The 13,624-nt window shown below is 38.4% G+C and overlaps 1 non-coding gene across 1 annotated transcript; it reads right to left on the bottom strand.

The window, feature by feature from the left end:
• Nucleotides 1-1,338: 1,338 nt before the first annotated feature.
• LOC115873483 lies at nt 1,339-1,501 on the bottom strand. The gene has a single exon (XR_004048463.1). It is a non-coding gene; the product is annotated as a U1 spliceosomal RNA (small nuclear RNA).
• Nucleotides 1,502-13,624: the final 12,123 nt, after the last annotated feature.

The following is a 13,624-nucleotide window of genomic DNA, read 5'->3' as shown; positions in this document are numbered from 1 at the left end:
TTGCCCTTAATCGATCCCTACCAGGCCAAAGAGACCAGTTTTACTGGTAGGATAAAGACTTATGAAATCCCCAAGTCTATGACCCTTAACTATCCTTCAGTTTGGAACTGAACCTGCCCTCTTGTACACTAATCATCCATTTCAAATTAAAGGGCAGCATGTATCCAAGGACAAATTTCAGAGAGTATGGGAAGAAGGAGGAATAGAAACAGGAAGCGCAGGGAAAAAGGGGGATACATGATGGTCCACTGAGGGGATTGCAAAATTTGTAGGAATCATGGAATGTAAAACCGATGGTCTGCTGTAAATCCCCACTTTACCAGCACCTTCAGTGCAGCTGGGACTTATGCCTTTAACACCACCAGTGCATTTGCCATCAGGCTCCATTTACCACCTCCTGGAACACTGGTCAAAATGTTCAGTTTTTCAAATTATTATTCATTGGGATTTAATACATATATTATTCCATAGTCCAATCACGCCAAGCAGAATTGTGCTATTGCTTCCATAATCAGTCTCCAAACATACTTTTCCTTCCGGAACTCCTTAGTATCATTTCCATTTTATCTCCTCCACTCACCCTGTACTCCCCCTACTTCCCAAACCCTAGTTCTATTTACTGTCCCTATAGGGTCATTAATGCCAGGAAAACAACACAACCCCAAGAGGGTGACCCCTAATGGCATATCATCTCTGAGATACACCCTAATATGAACAATTATAAATGAAATAAAACAGAGTGTTCATCACAGGATTGCCGGAATAATATACATCTTAATACATAGGGCGATGATGTGGCAGGGCCTTGTTTGTCCACCAACCAAGAGAACACCACGCTAGGGACAGCTGTCTTCTGCTTCCTCAGACACCGTGTATTTTCTGACTTAAATCCTCAGCTTCCAAGTGTGTCTGAGGTTGAGTTCAGTTCACCCAGTGGAGGTCCCACGTGGTGTCTCACTGATGTAGTTACTCTGTGTATTCATTCCTTTTATCTTCTTTTGACGCTTCCTTTATCATTCAACATTTTGCCCAGAAATTCCATCAATATTGTCATTGAGACTGTTTTTTTTCTTCCACTTCTCTCTGTAAGACATGTCAAGTATGCTCTTTTCTTTTGGTCGTCTAACTCCAGGTATTTGTAGATTTCATTATGATACATTGTCTTCTCAAGTTGCTTTTGAAATTTTCTGTTCAGTTCTCTTACTTTATTTCTTCTATTCTTTTTAGATACATAATATTAAAAAGCATGTTTTGGAGTATATTCTGATTTTAATTTTGCGATTTTATTACTTTCTTATGTTTTTAATCGTCTTTTTATTTTCTTTTGTTTCTTCTTACCAGCAAAGAGCACGAATGCAGTCCCCCACTATCACAAATTATGCAATCGAGTTTCCCTATTTGGGGAAGTTTAAGGGGTCAGCACGTCCCAAGTGCAGTGGATGAGCCTCGCTCTGGGAAAACCACCTTTGTGCACATGACATTTCCTCTCCCAGGTAAGTATGGCTTTTGCTTTCTTGATGTATGATATCAGTTTTATCATTTCTCAGCCTAACTGTCTTCAGTCATTAGTGTTCAATATGTCCATTCAGGTGGGATATATTCAGGGTCATACTTTGGCTTGTTTTCCAGTTTCTCAAGCTTCAAGTTTAACTTGAAAATGAGCAATTATGATCCGTTTCATAGGAGGCCATTGACATTTTTCTGATGAAGGAAATTGAGTTTCTCCATTGACTCTTTACACAGACACGATTTATTTGATTCCTGCTTATCCCAGCTGAAAAGATCCACACCCAGCTACCATTTGTCATGGAAACAAAGCATTTCCGATGAATATGTCTCAGTATTGCAAAATCCTCTCATGCCATCTATCACATAATTTATATCACCAACATGAATTTCTCTGCTGATTCTCCCTTGTTTCCACCATTTGTATACCAATCACTACTAATTATCAATACATCTTCATTGCTGGTCTGATCAACTTCTGGCTACAGAAGTTGGTAATTTTTTTTCACTCAGCAACAATATTAAATACTTAAGAGTATATTTAACAAAATATATTTAGGACCTATTATGGTAACTGAAAATATAAAAAACTACAAAACATTTCTGAGAATAATTGATTAATATAAGGGATCCTTTGTGAGGCTGTGGGTTGGGCATCCGCTGTCAACTACAAGGCTAGTGGTACAAACTTGTCAGCTACCCTGATGGAAAAAGAGAAATTTTTTGCTCCTCTAAAGACTTAGAGTCTTGGAAATCTAGGGTTGTTGTGAGTCAAGACTGATTAGATGGCAGTATGTTAGTTTTAGATTTTCAGAGATATACCATGTTTATAGGTCACAAAATATCATTAAAATTACTTATCCAAAAATTAATATATAAATTAAACTCAATACCAATCAAAATCTCAGCAGGCTTTTATATTTTTTATTAAAGTTGACAGACTCATTTTAAGTTGCTTATGAAAATAAAAGGGCTATCCTCAGCAAAGTGACCTTGAGAAAGAATAAATTTTGAGGACAAATATGTACAACTGCTTTCAAGACTAATTATAAAACCACAGTAAATAAGACCAATTCAGATTGGTGTAACAATAATCAAATAGATCAATGGAAAAGAATAGAGAATTCATAAATAGGCCCACAGACACATGGGGAATTGATATTTGAAAAAGATGCAAAAGCAATTCATTAAAGGAAGAAAAAATATTTCACAAAGGTGGGGGGGAGAGCTTTGACACATACTTCACACCTTATAAGAAAATAACTCAATAACTTAGATCATAGACTATGTATAAACTATAAAACAACAAAACTTCTAGAATTAAATTCAGAAGAGAATGTTTGTAACTTTGGGTTAGTTTATCATGATTCACAAAATTCACGTTAATACATTGAGCATCATAAAAATTAAAAATATCCCTCTTTGGAAAAAAGGGAATAAAAATGGTATGGTTTTTTTTCTTTTCAAATCATTGATCTGATGAAGGACATGTATTCCGAATATACAAGAAATTCTCAGAACTTAACGATAAGAGCACAAACAACCCAATAAAAAATAAGTAGAAGGTTTAAATGCACATTGATGTAAGCAAACATGTGAAATGGTGTTCAATGTTACAAGGCAATTATTCTACACTCATCTATCAGTTTGTCATACTGTGGTGCCTTGTGTGTTTTGATGGTAGAGGCTAGGCCATCAATAATTGAGTGTTCCTGGGATAACACTTAGGAACATATTTTAATGGCGCTTCTAGACTAAGAAGTGAACCCTGATGGCATAATTGGTAGGAGTTGGGCATCAGTCATCTAGGTCTTCAGTTTGAAACTACTCGGCACATCTTAGGATAAAGACTGAGTTTTCTACTCCTGTGAGAGTTACAATCTTGGAAACCCACAGGGGGAGTTCTACCCTGTCCTATAAGATCACCATGAGTCAAAATGGATTCGATGGCAATGAGTTTGGTTTGGGTCTAGATGAAGAAGAGATAGGAAGAAAGAATAGGTGACCTTTACCTGAGGGATCACTCATTAAAAACCATCAGAAAAGCAGTGAGCCATTCTCTGATATATTGTCAGAGGATGAATCCCCAAGTTAGATAGAACTCAAAATTAGACAATCATTTGGTTTTCTATGCCAGGAGAGACAACTTGAAGAAGATTGGCCTCGTATTGGCATCACAATAAAGAACACGTGTAGCTCTATCATAAAGACAAATCCTGGCGGTGATAATATTTACATGTTTACAAGGAAATCCAGTTAATATAACTGTTATTACGTCAGGCAGTGTAAGATATAATAAAATAATAATAATTTATCAAGGATTCATGAGGGAGGGGGAGCTGGGGGGTGGGGAGGGAAACAAATGAAAAATGAGGAGCTGATTCCAAGAGCCCAAGCAGAAAGCAAATGTTTTGAGAACGATGAGGGCAACGAATGTACAAATGTGCTTTACACAATGGATGGATGGATGGATTGTGATGAGAGTTGTATGAGCCCCCAATAAAATGATTTAAATAAAATAAAATGGTTCTTGTTAAAAAAAAAGTTCACTGACCACTTAAGCCCATGCTGAAGAAACTGATGAATTCTATCAAATTCTTCGGTCTGAAATGTACCAAATATGGAATCAATATGTATTGATAATTACTGGTGACTGGAGTGTAAAAGTTGAAAACAAAGAGAAAGAATCAGTAGTTGGAAAATAAGGCTTTTTGATAGGAATAAAAGTAACTGTTGCATGATAGAATTATGGAAGACCAACCAATGATTTTTCATTGCAAACACATTTTTCCAACAACATAATTGGTAACTGTTCATGTGGACCTCCCTGGATGGCAAACACAGGATCAAATTGACTACTTATGTGGGAAAACTCACTGCTATGAACTAAATTATGGCTCATGATGACCCTATAAGATAGGGTAGAACTGTTCTTGTGGGTTTATGAGACTGTAACTGTTTACAGGAGTAGAAAGCCTCGTTTTTCTCACAAGGAACAGTTGGTTGAAATACCATCTAACTAGTACTATCTAGCTAACTATTTCAACAGTTGGTTGAAATACTAGCAGTTCGAAATACTATCCTTGTGGTTAGCAGCCCAATGTGTAAGAAGCTGGAAAAGTGCAATACCTCCAACCAAAGCAAGGCATGAGGCCAACTGGAGAGCAGATCATTCCTTGTCCACATACAAGCTGAATTTAGAGCCAACGCAAATGAAAAGAAGTACACAAGAACCCAAATATAGCCTTGAGTTCATCTCACCTGGATTTCAAGACCATCTCCAGAATGGATTTGACACATCGAACACTAATGACTGAAAACCAGGTAAGCTGGATGATACCTTCAAAAATGTCATACATGAGTGAATGGAAGTGTCACTATAAAAAGCAGCAGGAAAGAAAAAGTAGACAAATTTATGTGTCAGAAGACACTCCGTGACTCGCTTATGCACATAGAAGTAGCTAAAGCAAATAAAAGAAATAGGAGAGCTGAACAGAAAATCTCAAAAAGTAGTGCCAGAGACTAAAGAAAGCTTTATAATTAAATTTGTAAGGACTTGGCGGTAGTCAATCAAAAGAGAAGAACATTCTCAACAAAAGTCAAACATTCTCAACATAGCTCAAGTTGAAAAAACAAATTCGTTGCCATTGAGTTCATACTGATTCATAGTCAACCCTGTGGGACAGAGGAAAGCCACCACTGTGGGTCCCTGACATTAACTCTTTATGGGAGTAAAAGCCTCGACCTTCGCTGAGGTGCCACTGGTGGCTTTTACCTGGTGGCCTTGAGTCAGAAGCACAACACAGAGCCACTATGCCACCGGGGATCCTTACGTTGAAAGAACTAAAGAAAAAGAATTAGAGCCTTGTATTGTAATATTGAAGGATTCTATGGAAAAAATCCATGCCTTTTTCTGTCAGTTTGCTCTCTTGTGGTGACTTCTCTGTTGCCATGGTGCTGAAGGCTGTAGCCCTGGTATTTCAATACTCGCAGGGCGTTGATTGGATTCAACCATTTCACACTGGTTTGGCAGAACCAATACCTAATAGTCTGTTGAGCTCAGGGATTTGTAGTCAGGATTCTCTGTAAGGTGGGTGGCTTCCCAACCATGTGGAAATCACAAATTTACATTCCTGATACGTTTCGGATGTTCAGATAACAGCTTATGCTAAGTGCCCTTAGTGATGTTCATCTCATCCATTGGCATAAGAAATTAGATGGAACTATGCTTGTACAATGTGTTTATACATTTCATAAACCTCATTATACTTTTAATGATATACTACAAGTGTATTCCCTTGTGTTTGTTATTTCAGTCAACAAACATGAGGTAAAGAGGTCAAGTGCCAAACAGCCAGAGGGTGACACAGTACCATTTGTTTCGGCTTTGTGTTGTATCGAAAATTCCCCTAAGATACTCTGAGTAAATTATGCAATTCCTGAAAGTGTTCAAAGAGCTAAAAATATTGTCAAAATAATTACTGTAAGTTTAGCAGAAACGGAGAGCTGTTTTTCAAAGATGAATGCAGTATGTCAGACAAGAGATGTCACGTGAGTCTAATCTATCAAACTCAGCGACTATTGTCTAATTGGCCTACCTCTAATGGCCATGGGATCCTACTCCTCCAGTGCAAAGACGGGTATTGATAAATCACACAGTCAATGATACTTGGATAAAAGTGAGGAATATTGAAAGTACAGATGCCAATTGAGAAACAATATGGATATATTTTAAGTAACAGTTTTGTTGTTTTGTCACATATTACTAAATTTTTTTTTAATATTTTAAACTCCTTTTAACATGATCCAGTTTCATGTAGCTCTTTTATTATTCCTATTTAAGTATTAACTTTATAAAATAACAGATGATTTCTGGTATATAATTGTTTAATATTTAAAAAGGTCATTATGACAATGAATTGGTTGTTAAAGGATCCCAGTACCTCAGCAGGCTTGCCTAAAGTGACCAGGTTTACACAGAGCTTCCAGGCTAAAAGTAGATTATGAAGAAGAAATAGGCTGTCCACGACAGAACAATAAATCTCTGAAAAACATATGGATATCGTAGAAATACTGTCAGTTCCTGAAAAACAATGACTAGAAACAGAGCACGTTGAGTGCCAGTGCCAGAAGATGAGCCCCTCAGGTCAGAAGGCACTGAAAATACGACTGAGGAAGAGCTGCCTTCTCAAATTAGACTTGACCACAGTGGCTTGGGTACAGTAAGGCCTTCAGGGACCTTCCTTTACTGATGGTGCATGACTCAATGTGAGAAGAAACAGTTGCAAACATCAGTGAAAAATAGGAACTTGGAATGTGTGAAGTATGAATCCAGGAAAATTGGAAGGCATTAAAATGAAATGGAACACAAAGTTTTTTTAAAATCTAGGCTTTAGTGAGTTGGAAGAGATTGGGATTGGCCAATTTGATTGATCAAATCACATGGTGTACTGCATTGGGAACAACACAACCAGAAGTAACGGCATTTCATTAATTGTCAACAAAGACATCTCAAGAGCTGTTTTGAAGTCCAGTGCTCCCTGTGACAGGCTAATGTCTATCCACACGAAAGGGAATCCCATCAACACAACTATTATTCAAATGTATTCACTGACGACCAAAGCTAGTGATGCAGAAATGGAAGAATACTGCCAACATCTTCACCCAGAAATAATTGATCAAGCCTGCACTCAATATACATTGATGATTGTTGGCTATTGGAATGCAAAGGCTGGAACCAAAGAGGAAGGAACAGTAGTTGGGAAGTATGGTCTTGGTGAGAGAAACAGAGCTGGGGATTGTATGACAGACTTGTGCAAGATGAATGACTTCTTCCTAGTGAGCAACATGTTTTTCAACCGCACAGAAGGTGGTTGACTATTCATATGGACTGCCCCAGATGGACTACATAGAAATCAAGCATGCTGCATCTGCAGGAAGAAACTCAATATGAGCAGATAAAGGAGGGCCAGGTACCGACTGTGGAACAGAGCAGCAGTTGCTCAGGTGTAACTTCAGGTCAAGTTGAGAAAAATGAAAACAATTTCATGAGCACCAAAAGATGATCTTAAGGTTAACCCACCTGCATTTTGAGAACATCTCAAGAATAGACTGGCTGTATTAAACACTAATGACAGAAGATCTGATGGACTGTGGGATGACACCATATATGAATAAAGCAAACGGCCATTAAAAAGTCAGAAAATAAAGAAAAGATTAACAGGTATGCCAGAAGAGACTCTTAAACGAGCGAGCTTGACAGTACCCCAAACCAGCAATCATTTGTTGTTGATGCTTGGCCGAGAACTGATTTCTTCTCATGATAACCTATTTGTAGAAAAAAAAAAACGACACCAAGGCTTTTCAAGGCAGAACTAGACCTTCAGGCCTTGATTGTGGGGCTCCTCTTGATGAGTTTGAACTGCCAACACTTTCATTAATAGTTCAATATTCAAATATTTGTGTCATTCAGAGATTCCTTAGAGTGATAAAAAAAACCCAAAAATTCCAAACTAAGCTCCCCTGCCGTCAAGGTGACTGCAATTCACAGCCACCCGTAAGGATGCCTCTGTAGACTTCTGAGACTGTAGCTCTTTGCAGAGGTAGAAAGCCTCGTCTTTCTCCCACAGAATGGTTGATGGCTTCAAATTGCTAACCTTGTGATTAGCAGCCCAACTCATAACCACTATGCCACCATGGATTCTTTATTAGGGCAATACACACGTAAAAGGACAAATGAGATATCACTATGCACCTATTGTTGCTCTTGTAGAATGACTTGATGGAATACCAATGGAAATGTTTAAACAGGCTGATGAAGCACTGGAAGCACTTACTTTTCTATGCCAGTATATTTAGAAGACAGTTATTGGCCACCGGATAAGAAGAGATGCATATATGTACTTGTCTGGAATAAAGGTGAGCCAACAGAATGCTCAAAATTATGCAATTATCACTTATATCTCATGTAAGTAAAATGTTGTTGAAGATCACCCAACAATGATTGCATCAGCACATTGAGAGGGAGCTTCCTGAGGTTCAGGTTTGATTCAGAAGAGCACATGGAACAAAGGATATCATTGTTAACATCAGATGCACCTTGGCTCAACGCAGAGAATACTAGAAAGATGTTTCCTTGTGTTTTCTTTACTATCCCAAGACATTAGACTGTGAATCACAACAAACTATGGCTAGCCTTGAGAAGAACGGGAATTCCAGAACACCTCATTGTGTTCCTGTAGAACTTGTACACGGATCAAGAGACAGTTGTGTGAATAGAGCAGGAGAATACTGCATAGTTTAAAATCAGGAAAGGTGTGTGTCAGGGTGTTTGTATGCTCTCCCCATACTTATTCATTCTATATGCTGAGCAAATCATCAGAAAGGCCGGGTTATATGCAAATGAGTGTGGTATCAGGATTGGAGGAAGACTTATTAACAATCTTCAAAATGCAGATAATCAACTTTGCTTGCTGCAAGTGAGGAGGACTTGAGGCAATTGCTGATTAGCTCAAGGATTCCAGGCTTCAGAACGAATTGTGACTCAATGTAAAGAAGGCCAAAATTCTCACAACTTGACCCATCGGTAACATCATGATACCTGGAGAAAAAGCTGAAGTTTTCAACGATTTTTTTCTTGCTTGGGTCCACAATCAACGCTCCTTGTAACAGTCAAGAGATCAGAAGCAGCAATGTTACTCTGAGGACTAAGGTGCACTTGACACAAGCCATGGTATTTTCAATTGTCTCATAAGTGTGTGAATGTTGGGTAGTGAATAAGGAAGACGCGAGAAGAAGTGATGTGTTTAAATTGTGGTGCTGGCAAGAAGACAAACTGATCTGTCTTGGAAATAAGGTCACAGTCCTCCTTAGGGACAAGGATGGCTAGACTCCATCTCATGTATTTTGGGCATATTGTCAAGAGAGACCAGTCCCTGGTGAAAGACACCGTGCGTGGTAAAATAGAGGGGCAACTAAAGAGAAGAAGATCCTCCAGGATGGATTGACACTTTAGCTGTAACACCGAGGTCGGGCATGAGAACAATGTTGAGGATGTGCAGGACCAGGGAGTGTTTATTTCTGTTGTGTGTAGAATCGATATGAGTCAAGACTAACTCAATGCCATCTAACAGCAACAACATTACTGAATGCCGTCAGATGTATTTTGGACTCAAGGAGACCTGAGGTGATAGAGTAGAATTCCCCTATTATGTTCTCTAGGTTGTAATATGTATAGGAGTAGGTAGCCAGCAGGATATCACTCTTGCAAAGCTCCAGTGTGAACTGCAGCTAGTTAGCTGAAGTATTGCACCATTGGGATGTCCATGGTGCTCCTAATATTATTCCCCCAAACCATATTCAAATGAAACAATCCTTCTGTGATTACAAATTTGAATGGCTAAAATAAAAAATATATATATGAACACTCATCATTCCCAGTTTTGACAAATATATGGAGTAACTGGAACTTTACCATGATGCTACAAGGATATAACAAATTTGGGAACAATCTCTTTTTTTTGAAGTTTCTTATAAATATTCCTATAACTCCTATAGAGCCAGACCATTAAATCTCTAATTATTTACCTAACAGGAATGAGACAGTGTATATCCTTACAAAATCTTGCACATAAATGTTAACAATGGCTTTATTTTTAATAGTCAAGACTATAAACAAGCCACACAAGCAGCAGTGAGTGAATGGATAAATGAACTGTAGTGTATCATAGAATGTAATGATGCCCAGATATAAAAGGAAATGCACTCCTGGGACATTATGTCAGAACCTCAAAAGAATTATGCTGAGTGAAAGAAGCTGTAAGTAAGCAAATTCTGTGTGGCTCTAAATATGAATTCTATAAAATGCTGATTCGTCTCTCATGACAGCAAGGTGATCATTGGTTGCCCATCTGGGCATGAGGTTGACAAGGTGGGTTGGGTGAGGAAAGTTACAGAGGGGCATATGAAGGCTTTTGGAAATGAAGAATATCTTCAATTTCTTGATGATGATAATTTCATGGCTATAAACATCAAAATTTATCAAATATATGTGAAGTGCATTATGTATAAAGCACACTGAAATAAAGTTGTTCATTTATATTGCAAAATCAAATACTTTATCTTGATATTATATGCTTTTGAAATAAGAAGCTAATGTGAAGGGCACGTTGAGAAACATTCAATTAGAACATGTGTGCATGTGTGCGTGTGTGTATGTGTGCGTGTGTATGAGGTCACCATATCGTATATTTGACACAGATATTGAACTGACCTTGATACCTCCTTTTTGGTTGATCCTCTTTGGAAGTCTGTTGTGGTGTCTGGTAAAGCTCTCATTCTTTGAATGCTATCCAAGTCTAAAGTGCCAAAAATGAATCAGCTCTACAATCCCCTGTCATTTGGGGTCATGCAAATTAATGTATTCCAATCAACTGTCCTTGCTGGTATCCTGGACAAGTCACTATGTATGATTTTCTGGTAGCTTCTTTTCTTTCTTATATTGTTTGAACACATTGCAGGGACAATATGTTTTCCCTCTTTGTTTCTTTTTTTAAATCATTTTATTGGGGGCTCATACAATGCTTATCACAATCCATACATACATCAATTGTATAAAGCACATTTGTCCATTTGTTACCATCATCATTCTCAAAACACCTGCTCTCCACATAAGCCCCTGGAATCAGCTCCTCATTTTCCCCCTCCCTCGGTGCTCCCCCTCCCTCATGAACCCTTGATAATTTATAAATTATTATTTTGTCATATCTTACACTGTCCAATGTCTCCTTTCACCCACTTTTTTGTTGTCTGTCCCCCAGGGAGAAGGTTATATGTAGATCCCTGTCATCGGTTCCCCCTTTCTACCCCACCCTTTCTCTACCCTCCCGGTATCGCCAATCTCACTCCTTCTTTGTTTCTAAGTATTACAAAACACATAGTCAGACTTGGTTTCTGCCTAGCTTCGAATACTATGGAGCAAGACTATAAATATACCCTTTTCTCATTTTGGGGGACAACATCATCTGGAAAAAAATAAGGAAGATAGTCCATATAATCTGGTAGTATAAACTATCTTGGATCAAGTGGGAAAAGGATTAATTGTCAAATGTCAAGTGTCAGTGATTTATTGTATGCCATTTCACCCTGAAAAGAACTGCAATTTCACTTGTTGCTCTCAACTGGCTTAAGCATTTTCTCCAGATTCGTCCTTCTTTCAAATATAAGTTTGCAAACAAGTGCTTCTACTCCTGCTCTCTGTGGTGACACTGATGTTAAAAATAAGGCTAAATGCGATCAAATATATCAGAGTAATTCTGCAAACAAGTGGTCGAAATCAAGATTTTAGTCCTGATGTATCTGGATCTCCAGTCCATATTTTACAAACTGTGTAAACATTCCATATTTTACATTCCATACCAACTGTGTAAACATTCCATACAAACTGTGTAAACATTCCATATTTTACAAACTGGAACTTACAAGTCTGCTTCCAGGAATCCAGTCTTTCAGGGTTCATAATCACCAGCTCCACTGTGGGATTTATTTTGATCATTTTAGAATCGAATGAGGGTTTAGCACAGATCTGTTGAAGACCGCAATACATGTTTCTTTAGGTAACTATTGGTGAATGAGAAACAGCAGATATTTCAGGTTCAGTATACAAAATGTCCAATGTCGTGCAGCCCTGTTTCAGAGGCTGTAAAACAACCACTTGATCGGACATCAGATCTGCATCAGAGTCCTGGTGGCGCGAGATCTGCAGTAAAGGACTTCACTTCCTGACCTTCCTTTTCCCATGAAGAGAGTAATAGAATAATATTGTCCTAACTAGTACTTCCCATGCAAACACGACAATGACTATGTCACCGTTCCTGGTGAATTTGTCATTTTGGAATAGTCATCCATATGATTATCCCACTCAAAATGGCCAACACTAGTCCATTTCCACTCACTAATGCCGGTTGGTCTGACATTGTGAACCTAGTTAATAATGACTTTGTTCATTATTTTAAGCAAAATATATTTGTTGTGTACTTATTTTGTTATATGTCTTATGATAAAGAGAGTAGGCACTGCAACCAACATCTTGGGTTGGGCTCTGCATATTCTACTTAGTCTCTGCGAGACCTTGACCAATTTGCCTAACCTTCCTGCATCTCAGTTCCATCCTGTTCTGTCAGACTAATAACAACCCTGTATAATAAATCAATAAATAAACGCTGCTGGTCCAGTCCTAGCCTCACAGTATTGGAGCTTATATTACAATTACAGTGTCAATGAACGTCATGGGGAGTTTTTCTCTATTTCTATGACCTCTGCTCTATCAGGCTGAAACTCGGAGAAGTACAAACTAGGAAATCTGAACTAGAAGCACCGTTAGGAGTCATGTTGGGTTTAAGTGCTAAGGGTGGATAAATTCATATGTTAGGCAATGGGATAGAGAGAGAGTTCCACCACTCAACACTGCTGATAGCTGCTTCTTCTTGTGACATTAGTTTATGCTTTCAGCAAAGTTTCAGCTGACATCAGCAGGGATATTCCTTGTTTCACATCTTATTCTAATCCAGGTCGAATTCCCAACAGCTCCTCCGTAATGTACTAGTGTAAGTTTCAATTATCTTCCACAAATATTGATTTGCATGTGATGTTGTTGGGTAATGTCAGCATTCTTTAAAGTCTCCTGTCTTTGAAATGGGCACAGATACGGATCTCTTCTGGTTAGCCAGGTAGGGACTTTATGGACAGGAGAATGAAATCCAGCTCAGTCCTGCCCCATTATCACAAGACTCCCCAGATTTCAGCCCGTTGTTGCAGCCTTTGACTTGATCTATATCTTGAGGGTCTTCCTCCTCCCCATCTAGTCCCCCACTTTATCAAGCATGAATTTCTTCTCTAGTGGTTGGTCCCGCCTAATAATATGTCCAAAGTAGGTAACAGAGTGTTGTCATCCTTGCTTCTCGGATGCATTCTGGTTGCACTTCCCACGACACCACCACATTTGTCTATGACAAATGTGTTCATCCTTCGGAAATCCATGGTATATTAACTATTCTTTGTCAACACCATCATTCAAATGATTCAGTTCTTCTTCTGTCTTCTTTAGTCACTGCCCACCTTT

Source organism: Echinops telfairi, unplaced genomic scaffold, assembly GCF_000313985.2.
Source record: "Echinops telfairi isolate 266 unplaced genomic scaffold, ASM31398v2 ScPeMD7_7468;HRSCAF=8506_2, whole genome shotgun sequence".
NCBI lineage: Eukaryota > Metazoa > Chordata > Mammalia > Afrosoricida > Tenrecidae > Echinops > Echinops telfairi.
The sequence above is the reverse complement of the archived record's forward strand: the minus strand, read 5'-3'. Positions and strand labels throughout refer to the sequence as shown.